Below are 17013 nucleotides of genomic sequence, written 5' to 3'. Positions count from 1 at the left end.
TCTAAAAATTCAATAGAATAATAATGAAGAATAAACATTGCATTTGCTCACTCCACACTATCTGACCCAATGGGGGTTCCTCCTTTGTCAGTCTCAGATGGTAAATTCACTATCACTTCTTCCCAATGTGTTCCATCAGCTGTGTTATGGAGATTCATGTCTGAAACTGGGTTGAGAACAGCGCCAATTTTCTAGGGTCAGACCGTAACAGAGTGAATGATAAGGGAAATTGGTTGGGAAACGTACAGCAAACCGATCAATAACTCCAGTCCCTGTCTGCCTATCCAAATCTAACTGAATGCTGGCTAGTCTTCGAAGGTTACTGGGCACGGAGCGGCTTTTAACGCTGAACTTCGCTGAACAGTTAGCTGATAGTTGGAAACTAAAAGCCAGAATAGTGTACCCCCTATGGAGTGCTAGATCTCCACCCAGAATAGCTTCAAAAACAATAAACAAAAAATAACAAAGCAAAATAACAAATTAATGTCCCGATGGAGGGATTTTTATGCCAGCTGGGAACACACAAACTGACCAGCGCACTATATGGGGAGCAGAGGGCAAAACGTGAGTCGAAGTAAAAAATGAGCGTACGGTCAAACCTTAAATCCAATCAGCAAACAAAGCAGAGGGGCTAGGCGAGAATCGGAATCGAATACGAGAGCGAGTAGTCAGAAACACAAACTCACAGGGCAAACAAACTAGAAGGGCTAGGGCAAGAATCAGAGTCGAAGTAAATGAGACGATGGTCATACACAACATCAAATCAGCAAACAAACCAGATGGGCTAGACAGAAATCGAGTCAAACAAAGATAGGGTCAAATACGTAAAGTAAAATGAAGCAATCACTATACACAACACACAAACCACAATTTCGAACAGCTAGTCTTCCATGGTAGGTGGCAAATGACGGCTTTTTCAAGCCATGCAACCGGATATGGAAACGACCAATTAGAACAACCGGAATGAAGAAATACACAAAAGTGTGTATGTGAACACAAACTTATGTCTGGGGTCGTAACAGTCAGTCTCAAGAAAATAAATAAATCACTTCTTCCCACTGTGTTCTATCAGCTGTGTCGAAGAGATTCATGTCTGAAACCGGGTTGAGCACAGCGATCCATGTTGTTAAAGGATAAGGCTGGTGTAATTTAATATTTTCCTTATATACCCTTTGAAACAACCAAAACCTACAATGAATTTATCCTGCCAACTAGTATAATCCATCTAGCCAACGGCAGATATCCTGGTAGTCAGAAAACTCCATTGTTGTCCAAAAAACTGTTAAAACAAATCAAAGAACCTGGTCTTTGTACTTTTTCCTCACAAGACGTCCCTCAAAGGTTGTCCGTGAGTGAGTGACCACAATTTGCCATGCATAGCCCACGGCGCGCAGGAAATTTTGCATGGCAAATTGCACTTTTCAGGGTTCCCCACAGAAATAACCACAACAGCCACAGACACTCAGCCCTTAAACTCTGTACATTCTGACCCCATTTCAACAGACAGAATTCATAAACAACTTCACATGTCCACACAATAAAGCCCCAAACTAAGGGGATTTTGCGTTTTCTCCTTCTTCTTCTTCTTCTTATTTTTCCTGCCGCCTATCCCACTAACAACACGTCTCCCCATTGGACATTTTACCGACTCCAGCCAAATCTTCACCTACAAGACCCAATCAAAAACTTGCATACACACGCAAAACACCCATACCTTTTCACTCTGAAACATTTCTAGTTTAAACAGCTAGTCTGCTGTGGCCTAGTGGGCAAGGTTACAGTCTTGTGAACATGGGGTCCTAGGTTCAAGCCCAACTAGGAACACGTTGCTTTAACCTGCTTTTACCCTCACTAATAATTGTCTACTACTTCTCTATTATTGCTTTTGCACCATATCTACCCGCCATTCACTGAACGTATACACTGCATTATGACGTACCGTCTGCACATTCAGTTATTAACCGGCTACAATATTGCAAAGCCATATGGATTCAACGGGAGCTCTTCTGTGCTTACTGGCCTGTGTTCTTCTTTAAAACCACGGACAGGTTTGCTAATGATATTTCACGCATTGCATAGCTATGTCATGGTGCTACACTAACAAAGTCACAGACAGGTAAACCTCCGGTTGAAGGATTGAATCCCGCCTCGCCCTCAGGCAGATAATTTCCTCTTTTACACTAACGTTTTCTTACGCTTTTATATTTTCTTTACCAAAACTCACTCACAGCCACCCATATGCATTTCATGATGGCAAATGTATTCATTTTATTAAAAAGTTACACCAGTTCACCACTCTGCCATTTCTACTAACTATATTTCTTCACTTGGCTACCATACAAAACCTTCTTATCAGCAAACGCCACTTTTCTACATTCATGTTACCTCGCCCTGTTCTCTATCTAGCCACAAATAAACAATTACTACGTATGTACGTTCTGCAACTCCCCATTAAAACATTACATTTAAAATCATGACTCACTCAATTATAACTACTAGTACTGAACATGAGAAAAGTACATCAGTGCAATAGATTTCACACGTTACTTAACCCTCCACTTTAACAGTTGATGCTTTATACCGACTATTATATATACCATTTCATAAGGAAACTAAGCTCGCTCATGGTCACTTTATTTACTCCGCACTATAGTCTGTGATCATGTCAACCTTCACCTACATGCCCATTCTGCTATAAACATATTGTTTCAACTACGCAATTGCATCATTTCGTCCTAATTTCTCTCACACTGTTGTTATTTTCTCATATGCAAAGCCTGCTGGGACATATGCGTCTGCTCCTATTCTCCACTATCAAGTTTTCCGGTTCTAGCTTAGCAAAACAGTGAAGAGGGTTCCTACCTGCAGATAAGCCTATCAAAATGCCTTATAAACCTTACAAACACTAAAAGTGCACCTCCACAAAATAACAGACAATGGAGCAGGACAGAAGGCTACACAAGTTGCGACCTAGGGAGTTCTAATTCTACGGGCTTGCTGATTCTTTTGTCAATCAAGGCTCGTTGGATGGCCGTCAAATCCATGAGTACATACACTGGCCATATTTCACCTGCGTTTCTGATGCGTTTACACTTACGCCACCACACCCTTTGTCACAGCCACTGTTTTACATATATAGCAAACCGAAACTGCTAAACGGTACACGCTCATCAGACTGTACAAATTCACACAACGATAGCCATAATCCACAACCGTTTCTTACAGGGTCACTTCGCATTTCTCACTCTCATAATAAAACGCTTTGCAAAAAGAAATGATATCTCATAAAAAAACATGTTTTCAACGTACAAAAATGCCAAGTTACTCACACATACAAGACATACACCGTCTACCACTCATTCATTCAGACTGCCAAAATCCAGGCCTGCCATTAAAAGTATTGATATCAAAATGATGCCAAGTTATGATACTACAAACAATATAGGCTATCTTGCCTCACCGAAATTTAATAAGATGTATTCCAAAGCAACGCTCCCCAATATTTCCTCAATTCTTACAAGTCACTAGGCCCTGTGTTTTGTAATCTTACCATTTTACAATGTCATGTAAACTTTGTGTCAGATCAAAGTGTCAAATATTTTGAATTGCCTCATGGAACACATTGAAATTCATGTATAAAACTGCTGGTCAGTAACTACAGGCAGCATATTTCTCCACAAAACATATGTTTATACTTGCTTCTGAACTGAATTTGAGTACATGTACAAGTTATTGTATATCTGCTACGTACAATAAATACTGCATGTCAAATACATATGGTACATACATACATAGAGAACTTCTTTATCCCCATGGGGACATTTCCCTCGCAGCATGTTACATTCACATTTACGAACAGACATTTATACCAAGAAACATACAATCATTCATGCAACAGAAAGGCTGGGCAGCGAAATACATACATACCAATACAAATTGGACATATAGACGCCTATTCAATCAATCTTGACTGTGAAAAAGCCATCCACACATATGTTTGGCCTGTCCATGTACTGCATGCTTATACACACAGGGCCAAGTGACTTGAAAGAACTGAGGAAATATTGGGTAGCATTGCTTTGGAATACATCTTATTAAATTTTGGGGTGGCAAGATAGCCTATATTGTTTGTAGTATCGTAACTTGGCATCATTTTGATATCAATACTTTTAATGGCAGGCCTGGATTTTGGCAGTCTGAATGAATGAGTGATAGATGGCGTATGTCTTGTATGTGTGAGTAACTTGGCATTTTTGTACGTTGAAAACGTGTTTTTATGAGATACAGTATACAGTTGAGGCCAAAAGACATACACTTTTACATACACTTAGGCTAAAGTCAAACTCAATTTTTCACAACTCCACACATTTCATGTTACCGTGTTAAGTCAATTAGGGTATCTACTTTATTTCCATAAGAGGTCAATTCAGAATAATAGCTAAGAGATTTATTTCAGCTTTTATGTACTATATCAGATTTTCAGTGGGTCAAAAGTTTACATACAATTAGTATTTGGTGGCATTAACTTTTAATTGCTCAACTTGAATCAAACGCTTGGGCTAGCCTTCCACAATATTCTCACAATATTTTGCCAGAATTTTTGCCCATTCCTCCTGACAGAACTGGTGTAACTCAGTCAAATTTGTGGGCCTCCTTGCTTGGACATGCTACAGTTCAGTCCACGCATTTCTTATGGGATTCAGGTCAGGGCATTGTGATGGCCACTCCAATACTTTCACTTTGTTGTCTTTAAGCCATTTTGTTACAATTTTGGAGGTATGCTTAGGATCATTGTCCTGCCGGAAGACCCAGTTGAGACCAAGTTTTAACTTTCTAGCTGATGTCTTGAGGTGTTGCTTCAGTATTTCTGGATAATCCCCCTTCCTCATGATGCCATCTATTTTATGAAGGGCACCAGTCCCTTTTCCACAAAAACACCCCCACAACATGATGCTGCCACCCCCTTGCTTCACAGTTGGGATGGTGTTCTTCGGATTAAAATCCACACCCTGATCATTATGCCCAAACAGTTCAATTTTTGTTTCATCTGACCAGAGAACACTACTCCAAAAGGCTAGGTCTTCGTCCTGGTGATCACCTGCAAACTTCATTCTGGCTTTTTTATGCCCGTCTTGGAGAAGGGACTTCTTCCTTGTGCGACAGCCTTTCAAGCTATGGCGATGTAGGATTCTCTTAATGGTGGATGTAGATACTTTGGTACCTGATGCCTCCAACTCCTTCACCAATTCTTTTGTTGTTGTCTTGCGGATCAGTTGAACCTTTCAGACCAAAGTTTGTTCAGTCCTGGGAGTTAATTTGTGCCTCCTTTCTGAACGATGTCCTGAGTGGTCCAATATTTTTATATTTGCATATAATTTTTTGTACAGATACCTGTGGTACCGTCAGTTGTTTGGAAATTACTCCTAAGGAGGAACCGGACTTGTGAAGGTCCACAATTTTTTTTCTGAGGTCTTGGCTGAGTTTCTTGGATTTTCCCATGGTATCAAGGGCAAAAAGGCAGTGGCTCTAAAGGCAGGCCCTTAAATACATCCACAGGTGCCAATTAACTCCTAATAATGGAAATTAGACAATCAGAAGCTTCTAAAAAGTCATTACATCAATTTCTTCCAGACTGTTTAACCCTCTGGGGTCGAGAGCTCTGCCGGCGGAGCTCGACAAGATGAAATTAACATTTGTTTCTATTTGGATGATTAACTTCACGAGCTGTTAGCATACAGACGCAACAAAAACATTGACAGAAACCTTAGAATCGCGACATTCCAATGCGCCCATTGGCAAATAATATGAATTGTTTTAAAAGTTTTAAATTTGATTAATTAGACCATGTACGCTTCGTTAAACTTTACTCATTACTATGTGAATTTCGCTCAGCAGGACGTCCGCCCAAATCGCATTCACATGTTAACGACATTATAATTACTCTCCATAGAAGGAGGCTAAAGGAGGGGCGATGCGAGATCCATGTGAGAAATGCCAAGTCTGCGAAAGCGGGATAGAATGTCAAAGTGTAGCCTAATTCACTTCTTTTGAGGTGAACATTTCGTTTAATTTTGGAAAATGGTCTGTCCGGAAGCTGACACTGATGAAGAGCGGTGTCATTTCGAACACCGAACTGATCCAGCTGAGGATCAACTTCATGCGTAAGTATATTTCTTATGATCATATTGGTAAATATGTGTACTGTATTGCAACGTATCTGTGTGTTTGTAGGAATATCCAGCAATATGCGCGTTTGTAAATCCCCACACTACGAACGATTCAAACTATTGCATCTCAAAATTATAGGCTAGGCTCTCTGCGTCTGGTTGTGTTAGAAGTATCAGGTAGACTGTATGTTTTTCGATCATATTCATAATAAATAGCTCATGCCTGGCATGTAGTGGCGTGGCTAGGATTCTAAAACTGATGTCCTTGAACAATCGATATTAGCATACTGTAAGTAAGTTCGGGAAATAGCAATAAAATAACCACTTAGCTAAACAGACCTAGCCTACTTCAGATTGAGGCATTGTTATTGATGAGTTGCGTGTAGTTGAGTTGGAATATCAGTGTTTATTTAGTTTAGCTGATGTTGTTGGTTGATAGCTTGCATTATTTGTAAATGTGTGCTGTATTACATTCTCTGTGTGTTTGTAGGAATATTCACTAATATGCGTGCTTGTAAATTCCCACACTACGAACGATTCTAACCATTGCTTCTCAAAATTATAGGTTACTTCTCTGTGTCTGGTTGTGTTTGTTTGGTTCTTTGTTTGTATATGTCACATTTCATAAATTTTGTTTTCATTAGTTAGTGGTTTGTCCCTTTTTTGTAAAGCACATTTAATTTTCACCTGTTGAAGGAAATGTGCTATATAAATAAAGTTTGATTTGATGTCACATTTCCTAACAATTTTGTTTTTATTATATTTACAGAGATGTTGATCAGGAAACATGGCCTAGTTCACCACTAGCTAAGAGGCCAGGCAGGCGTTGCAAGAGTACACCAGTCTCATCTCAGCTTCCATGCAGTTTACTTCAATAAATGTTCTAAAATCAAAAGATGTCTTTGTTTCTGTCTTCTAAATGGCTCACTGAGTCTTTGTCTTAGTGGTGGGGAGGCATGCGGCCAGGTGTGAATAGCCTACTTAGCTGGCAAGTCCTTCTTCCCAATGCATATTCATTACAGAAAGGCCATTTGCCCTGCCATTCTCACCTGGTGTTAAAAAATAGTAGTCACAACACTAACTTTTAGCAATTTATTTTATATTTCTCATTGGATTTGCTAAAATATTTTGTCATATTTTGATACCCAAGACCTTGATGAACACATTTCAGTGACCAAAAGTCTTAGTCACAATTGTTTAGTGTGTTTTATTACAACATTCCTGTGCATGTTCAAAACTACTGTTTACAGTTTGTGTGTTTTTAGAGCAGTTTACAATCCACACATGATTATGACCTACTTACTGCTGCCATATTATTGTAGCTAAGTTTGTGCTGAAAACAAAGATATGAAACACTTTGGAATCACTGTATATAAAGTTGATGAAATTTACACAAATGTCAGAGCATCGCACAATCACCAGTGTGCCTCATTTTACCCTTAGACCCCAGAGGGTTAAAGAGACAGTCAGCTTGGTGTATGTAAACTTTTGACTGACTGGAATTCTGATAAAGTGAATTAAACCTGAAATAAACTGGTCTTCAATCGATTATTTTAAAAATACTTCTGATGTGAACAAAGTAGATGCCCTAATTGACTTTCCAAAAGAAATGTATGGTAACATGAAATGTTTGGAGTTGTGAAAAACTGAGTTTGAATAAATTTAGCCTAGGTGTATGTAAACTTTTGACCTCAAATGTATATAAAACAATTGCTTAGACAAACGGCGCGGTGGCACAGTTGAAACGATAACAGGCTGGCACCATCAGAAACCGAACAGAAATCTCCTTGAAAAAGCACTTTATGTACTCACTGATTTGACCGGCATTCAACGATCCCTCATGTACAAAATTATCAGCAATCACCTACACTTTCAGCTCCCAACTTGTGTTGCTTTCTGTCCTGCTCCGCTTTTTGTTTTTTCTTCTGAGATCCACTTTTTGTGTTTATAAAGTTTAGGCTATAAGGTATTTTGATACGCTCAGCTGTATTACATATTTCCCAGCAGTTTTTGCGTATCAGAAAATAACAGTAGTTCCAAAGAAATCACCACAGATTATTTAATTGAATATACAATATGTTTTCATCAGAATGGGCATATAGGTTAAGTTTGAAATGATCACTGACTATTGTACAAAGAACATGTACTAACCATGACAGAGATAAGTTTGCTTATTGAATCATATATAAAACAGATGTCACCTGCCAAATTTGTATTCTGTGATGATCAATAAGTGTCTCAAATGTAATTAGAGCTTGTGCAAGAAGTTTTTAATGGGGTAAAGACTGATTAGAATGATTGGCACTGCCAACTGACTTCACCATGTTGGTAACTATAGTAAATACATTAAAAACAGCATGCCAATTTGCAATTGAAAATCCAGTTTTATTAACCTCTTAGCATAATCCCCCTAGTGGTCAGCACTTCGGCATGCCTAGATTGCTCAACTCAGACATTCAGTGCTCCTGCAACCGAAGTATGAGTTGAAAACAGAAACTCTGTGTTCTAGTTTCATTAGTAGACGATACACAGCAACTATGCCGAATACGGAGTTTCGCAGCACCACCATTGTCGCGCTGGCCATTCATTTAACAAGCACCCCCTCCTAGCAGTCTCATTTGCAACTACACCCCCCACTCATGACATAATGGACAATATTGTCTATCATAGAAATATTCTTTCACCACTCAAAAATCGTATTCCGTCATAGCAACAAGATAAATCCAACAATAGCCCTAAGATATGCCAATACAGCAGTGAAAACTCTGCTCATTGAATAACAAAATAAACAAGACAAAAAATTATACCATGTCATTCTACAGTCAATATCTGGGACTAAATATTGAATAAATATACAACCTTACCATTGGTTTTATCCGTAGAGATGTTCCTTTTTAGACTGAGTGGTCATATATTGTCTTGGATAATCCCTTCGTGAAATATACACACATTTGTGACGCCTGGTACCTTCCAAAATAGCTGTGCGTAATACCATACATGTTGTTCACAGTGTTGTCGCCCTTTTTAGTACAGTCTGGCTTGATCAACAATTAATCGTTCCAATAGGTGACAGAATAAGCTGTCTAATGATGTATAACATGTCTAAGTTTGCTTTTGGTATAGCGTTTTATAGCCCAGCGTATCCTCTGTGGTAGCAGTAAAAGACACTGAACCTGACAAAACTTTATCAATGATTTTCGTAATATCTTGGAAAATATTATTATTGTTGAGGACGTCTGAGCATAGCTAAGCCATTTGTTTGCTGATAGACCTAGCTGACATCGTTTTCTGGAGTAAGACAGAACAGGAGCGAACGACTGGACAGATTTACTCTCTGTCTCCCTCTACTTAACAGAGATAACATTTCATCATTGCTATGTAAGTAGTACTGCTCAAAATATTTTTGTTATATACATTATTTTTGAAATTGAATGTCTTTAAATAGGTTAGTGGTATTTTATAAAAAAGGATATTTCACACTGTAATTTAAGTGTTCGTGGGTAGTTTAGTAGTTTTAGTGATGCTTGCAACAGTGTAGACCTGAGAGTTGGAACATTGCCAAAACGTGGTGGACGGTTGACAATTGTTTTCATGTTGTCCCATCCCCATACAAGAAAACAGAGTACAGAGATAATTAATTATTACACACTTAGGTACTGTACCGCATTATGTGACAATGTTTTAGCATTATTATTTAATCTGATATCAATTGTTCATCTTAAACCTTCATAAGGGGCTCATTTATAGGCTTTATATTGGACAAAACGCATTTAATTCATTTTTGGAGAGATTTTTGATATGTTTCTGGACCCCTAGATATTTTAGACTACTGTCCTGGTGGAAGGCTTGCAATTCCCACTCGAAAATAATTCAACAGTGAGTTTCTTGAGTCAAAACGGTTGATTTGTAGTGAAATATGTGAATATGTTGTGATTTACAGCAATGCATAATTTAGACATTTTGGATAGATATGGAGATGCTGGGTACACTGCTTAGTTTTTGCTTCATAGATCTTTAGTAGTCCTACATATCGACCCTTTATTATTTAGATTTTATGAACTTGTGGTCAAGATGTTTTTGATCCAGGACATGTATAGTTTAACCTCCTGTATATATGCAATCTCTCAGTATTTCATTGTAAACTAAAAAAGAGCAAATTCAATTTTTATTTTATTTTTTGCAGTGCAGTGCCACCAGCCTACTGTGATATTATTGTTAAATTACCACTATAAAAAGTATTTATTATGAATAAGGTTGGTACATTAAATTGCTTCACAAGCACAAAATGGTGTCTTTTTAGCTTTGTGTAAGTGGCAAGTGTCCTATTGGCTGAAACAACAGCACATGCACTAAGTCGTCACAAGGCTCAACATTCCCTATTATTGCATTTCACTTTTCATTCCGCCTTCATTCTCTATGGGCTTTGTCCCCAAAACACATTTTCCAAAAGCCTTGTACAAGTACACTGCTCTAAACCAAGTTTAATATTATAAAGCTGGAATGGCATGTCTAGCTTAAATGCTGTAGGAGAGGAAGCATGCAGAGATTTAGGTGGAAAGAAAATAAGAAAAATAAGAACAATAAGTACGCAAGAGAACAGGTGGTGGGAAATATTGTGCACCATGTTTCAGCAGTGGCAGTGAAAATGAGTGTCAGCCCTGTATAACCCATCTTCTGATATTCTGGGGAGGGGGGCGCACCATTATTATGTGTCACTAAGTAGAAAAGTACTTATGGGCACATTCATCCAAGGTATGCTCTGGTGACTGACTAGACCGAAAGATTGATACAATAAATTAAACATGGATGAACCTAAGTGTGCAGAAGTACATTTCTACCGATAAAAGAATATAAAAGCCCAAAAGACATTACCGTTTGTTACACCAGAAACAACAGATAAGTTAGTAATTACAATTACTTGCATTTTGAATCTAGTCAAGGGCAACCTGATAACATTAGCTAGTCCAATAGTGTGCAGCTAACTTACCTCAGCATGCTTGCATAGATTGGAAGTTTTTAATGCTTAATTGTGTCTTTTGGAAGGCAAAGCACACAATTCATTATATAACTGTTCCCTTTTTTTGCATTTTAATTTAAACAGAAGTAGCAGGAGTGGCCGGGGATGAACAATAGCAGCACCTGCTGCACACAGACAATCAATTTTCTTCTTCCCCAGTAGAAGTATTCAAACATTAAATTGTGGTAACAGCATTAATGCATACATACAGACATACACTGAGGGAAAAAAGAAACGCAACAATGTCTGGAATATGGAAGAAATGTGTTCATTTCTTTTAAACCTGATCACAACTAAAACAGCTTGTGTGTTGAAGAATTGCAACTCCTTAGTCACACAAAATGTCATAAAATGTGCACTTTTGCCTAACAAGGTAATTGGCAACAATGCCTACATATTCAGATCTCACTTGAGTCTCAGAAGTCTGTAATTGAAAGCTCAGGTCACATAAAGCAAGAGGCCACCAAGATTTCAGTAAACTGGCACAACAGTGGACTGTCCAAGATCTGGTAGTCCTCGTGTGACAACACCGGCACAGGACCAATACATCAGACTGACCCATCTGAGAAATCGTTTTAGACCTGCTACCCGAACTGCCGCTGCAACTTTTGGCACACACAATGCCCACATTAGTCCAAGAACAGTGAGGAACAAACTCCGTGCTGCTGGTCTCACAGCAATAAGTTCTAACAGAGGGCCTCCACTCACCCCCTCAAGACGTTGTGCTCAACAGAACTGTTGCAGACAGAGGCTGCGATGGACTTGGTTGCAGTGGCATCAGATCCTATTCACAGATGAGTCATGCTTCTGCCTGTTCCATGCAGATGGAAGGACTGGAGTGTGGCGAAGAAGAGGAGAGAGGCATGCTGATGCCTGTGTTCAGTAAACCGACAGATGGGGTGGGCCCAGTGTGATGGTGTGGGCAGGGATTCACCATGCAGGCAGGACCTAACTTCACTTTGTGCAGGGTAGGCTGAATGGAGAGCGTTTTCGGGATGAGATTGTGGATCAGCTCATTGTTCCATATGTTAGACAACATGGCTTGACCTTACAATAGGACAATGCCAGGCCACACACAGCTGGAGTGGTCACAAATGCACTTTGGGATGCAGATGTACAGGTGCTGCCTTGGCCTTCCTACTTCCCTGAGCTGAACCCAATAGAACCTGTATGGGATGTGCTGAATCACAGCATCAGAAGATATGATCCTCCAATTATTACCCAGCAACTGCATGATGCACTTCTACAGGAATGGGAAAATATCCCCAACAAGAGATACAGACATGTATTGATTCTATGCAACAAATATGACAAGAAGTAGTGGCTGCAAGAGGTGGCCACACATTATTGAAGTGTGACTGAAGTAAAATAGTAAAATTGTTACTGGTTTTCTGGTGTTTTACAGTACACTTTTGCTTAATTGTTGTTCATTTACATTGTTTATGTTAATGATATTGTTTACATTTCTTATTCTTTGTTCATTATTAAATGATGAACGATCAAATATCAGTCACAAAGAGAGTGCTGCATTTCTTTTTTCCCTCAGTGTAGTTTAAAGAACAGTCAGCATGAATAGTCAATTGTAAAGTCAATTGTAGCAAAAGTCAATTGTAGCAAAAGAAAAAGTATAGAATTTCTCTAATAAATACTTCATTAAAAGTAAAAACTACAATCAATCAAAAGAAACATGAAAAGTACATGTCCTCAAAAAATCAGCTTTCTTACTCATTTGTGTTATTACCCAGACTTTGCCAATGTTTTCATCACTACACTATCACTACTCTAATACCTTGTGCCTGCAGTGAAAATAGCTATTTACTATTATGATAAATCATAGCCGGTGAGCTGTAAAAAAATAGATCCATAAGCTACAAATGCAACTTATTGTGGCTAGTAACATTATACTTTCACTGAACTTTCAATATATCTTTGATAAGTACATGTAAACACAATTGTATCCATGCATGTAATTGTTACTCTTTAACCCCTTAGCGCACATGCAAAATCTGGCCAATCCTTGCCCATTTCGGGGGATACCCTATTTAAAGCTTTATAACTCCAGATGTGAACACCACAGAGACTTGAAAAATGGCTTAAATGAAGCAAGACATTTGTACCATTTGCAATACTAACTTACTAATAATACTATAACTATAATAATACAAATACTAACTAGTTTATATTCATAATTTTGGAAGAAATAAAGTGCCACAAATGCAATTGTCTTGGCAAAAAATAAAAAATGAATTTGCTCTTTTTTATTTTGCAAGGAAATACTGAGAGATTGCATATATACAGCAGGTTAAACTATACATGTCCTGGATCAAAAACCTCTTGAACCTCTTAAGTTCATAAAATATAAGGGTGGATATGTACAACTACTAAAGATCTATGAAGCAAAAACTAAGCAGTGTACCCAGCATCTCCAAATCTATCTAAAATGTCTAAATTATGCATTGCTGTAAATCACAACATATTCATGTATTTCACTACAAATCAACTGTTTTGAGTCAAGAAACTCACTATTGCATCATTTTCAAGTGGGAATTATCTAGGGGTCCAGAAACATATCCAAAATCTCTTCAAATATGAATACAATTCTTTTTGTCCATTATAAAGCATATAAATGAGCCCCTCAGGGGTTTAAGATGAAACATTGATATAAGATTTTAAAAGAAATTGTCACACAATGCGGTACAGTACCTAAATGTGTAATAATTAGCTCTAGTATGTATTTCTATACTCTGTACTCCAGTATGTTTTGTACCGAGGTAATTTTGTGCCTTGGTTAGGGACTGAGGTAAAAGTGCAATCATAATCAGGAACCTGTGTTTCTCCTCCCATTCTTTTTTTATTTATTTACATTCAGACTGTTTAATATCTGTCCCACAACCTTTTTTTCATAATTTATTAAAATTCAATAAATCAATTAAAAATGCATTTAATTCTGCTTAGATCAATAACATTGGAATATTTGACAAAAACACCTCAAACCAATTGCAGATTATTCTATGAATGCCTGGCCCTCTTCCACAACCTTTGGTTTTCACGAATAATGGACTGCCAAATTATTAAATTTCAATAAGTCAATTAAAAATATATTTAATTCTGCTTAGATCAATAACTCTGCCAATATTAGAAGGAGACAGATCAAACCAATTGTATATTATTCTAACAACGTCTGGCCTTCTTCCACAACCTTTGGTTTTCACAAATAATGGACTGCCATTTTATTAAAATTCAAGAAATCAATAAAAAAATGCATTTAATTCTGCTTAGATCAAGAATTTTGCCAATATTTGACAAAAAAATTATTCTCAATGATTTCTCAGTGCTGGTCCATTTCATAATTTAAAAAGTAGTTAAAAAGAAGTGCAGAATGGGCCGTGCCAAGAGAAAGGAGGACCTATGGAGAAAAGCCAGAGGAGTGGAGGTCCTCATTACTGAGTTTTATACTGTAGATTTAATGAGAGTGAATGCAAAATGGAATTCAGAAATCTGGTCTACCTTGTCCAAGAGGATTTTTGGGATGGATAAAGCATATTTGATAACATGGCTTCATGTGGTGTGGCATGACAACAGGAGAGGGGTGAGGTCAACTGTTACAAAATTAAATGTGGGATGTGCCATACATGTAAATGTCGCTGCATTGGAGAGTGATGAATCAGAAAAGTTGTCCTGTGGGGAAAACAATGATTTATCTCTTGATGTGGTGGAGGGTATGACAGTGGAAGATGTGGCAGAGGAAGATGTGGAGGAGCAGGATGTGGCAGAGGAGGATGTGGCGGAGCCTTCTATAGCAGAGGAGGATGTTGGTGAATATACAATATACAAAATGCAGACAAACAAGACCAGGAGCCAAGACATTCCACATTCAAATAGAAAAGAATTAATGGGAAAATATTAAGCCACTGCCTGGCACCTACCAGCTCCGAAAACCTTGGACTGACATATTTTACAAGACATTCCGGAAGATTAATCCTTGCTGCACCCTGATATTCCAATATCAACATATTAAGGTGAAGCGGAGCCGAAAGAAGCAGTGTCCCTACCTCACAGTGAAGGCGGTTTGTTCTTTCAAGGCATGTAAAGCACGCTACATCTTTAACATAACAAAAAAACAAGCCAAAAGGTATGAGATGGTTCATATGAATGTAACGCGTGTTAGATGTGTTACACATGAGAAAGGGGCAGTAAGGTCACGCCCTGCCACCTACCTAATGAGGGGCAAAATAGCCAAAGCCCTTTACAAAGATGTCAGCGACACATACTATTCTAAACTCAGTAAGACACCAGTAGATGAGTTGGTGGCAGGCAACATGACAAGAACAGTTTCAAAGAATGTGTTTAAAGTTATCAGCTCGGAAGTCCATCGTAGCACACGTCTACACAATGACATAATTTTGGAATGAATCCTTGCACAAAAGATCCAACGAGAGTCAGACAACTTCACTTTCTGTCCTGGATACATCCAGCACCTTCAGGTAGATCCATTTGCTGTCCACCTCTACACAGAATGTGGCCTTGGAATTGCCATTCACCACTTACGGACCAGGAAAACCAGTCACCCTGTTCCTAAATGCTACTGGAGGGATAGTCAGCAAAATACCCAACCAAGACAAAAGGGTATTTTATTACTGCCTTACCCCACCTGGAGAAGGAAGAGACAGGCCCGTGACAGAAATGATCACCAATGATCATGCCATTCCAAATCTGTTGTTTTGGTTGATGCAGACCATCATGAAAATGTCGAAAGTGACAGTCAGCAGGGTCCACCATGTAGAAATTGATTATAGTTGGGCCTTAATTCAAAGTGTCCTTCTGGCATTTAATAAGGAGAACATAGATGTCTACCCCGAGAAGGCGCACCTCATAATCCAAAGCAGACTCACCAGTAGGCAAATGAGGAAACTAACCATTAAGTGCAGCATCGACAACCCAGAGGAACAGTGGGCCAAAAGACCACCACACCAATCAGAAAAAGATCTAAATATTTTGACCCCCCATCCAAAATGCCATCACCAAAGCAGAAGAAAACAGGGATGACTGTGACCCAAGACTGCTCCACAAGCACCTTGAATACTTCTGTGAAGGTATCATGAACTACTACTACTATTATAATTGCACTGAACATATTGTTTTTGTAATACCTTAACAATGGTTTCATAACATTTTGTTCTTTATATGCATTGCAGGTTCCCCAGAAAATTGCTCAAAAGAGTCGCAAAATTGCTCAAAATCTGACAAAGAAAGACATAAAATCCTCTGACAAAGACCAGCCACAAGATGGCGCTAACAGAACACAAACCACGGTACCTTGCATACACAAGCCAATATCTATACTATTTCTATTGTGATTGATAACACAACATTAAAGAACATCCATTATACAATAATTCCATGACAACAATTCCCCAGCGATGTTTCAAATCATAATAAAGACACACAGAACAACACAAACTCATGCTCTACACAATTGTCAAAGCAGGTATGACAAATACTAATATGTAGTGTTATGTTGTCTAACTAGGTGTGAAATAGTATGTATCAACTTTAACTTTAACTAATGTGTTTCAGATCAAGTCTGGGGGAAGAAAGACAGTGGTGTGGTAGTTGCTGTAATCCAGTCAAAGGAAAACAAGAATGTTTCCTACACCCTGCACCACGAAGAGCTCCTTACACTGAAGCCTCACCACTGGCTGGCAGGGGAGGTAACCAAGACTACACAGTTTTCATAATTGTAAAAAAAAAAAAAAAAACTCTTTTTATTTTCCCACAGAGCTCTTACAGAACATTTTTTTGAACATCATACAGGATAGAGTTCAAAAA

The 17013-nt window shown here is 38.4% G+C and overlaps 1 protein-coding gene across 9 annotated transcripts in view; it reads right to left on the bottom strand.

The window, feature by feature from the left end:
• Positions 1-17013, bottom strand: part of csmd3b (CUB and Sushi multiple domains 3b) — a 938142-nt gene that overhangs the window by 722869 nt on the left and 198260 nt on the right. The gene's annotated exons all lie outside the window — the stretch shown is intronic.

Source organism: Anguilla anguilla, chromosome 8 (genome assembly GCF_013347855.1).
Source record: "Anguilla anguilla isolate fAngAng1 chromosome 8, fAngAng1.pri, whole genome shotgun sequence".
NCBI classification, from domain to species: Eukaryota; Metazoa; Chordata; class Actinopteri; order Anguilliformes; family Anguillidae; genus Anguilla; species Anguilla anguilla.
This window is presented reverse-complemented; position numbering and strand designations above follow the sequence as displayed.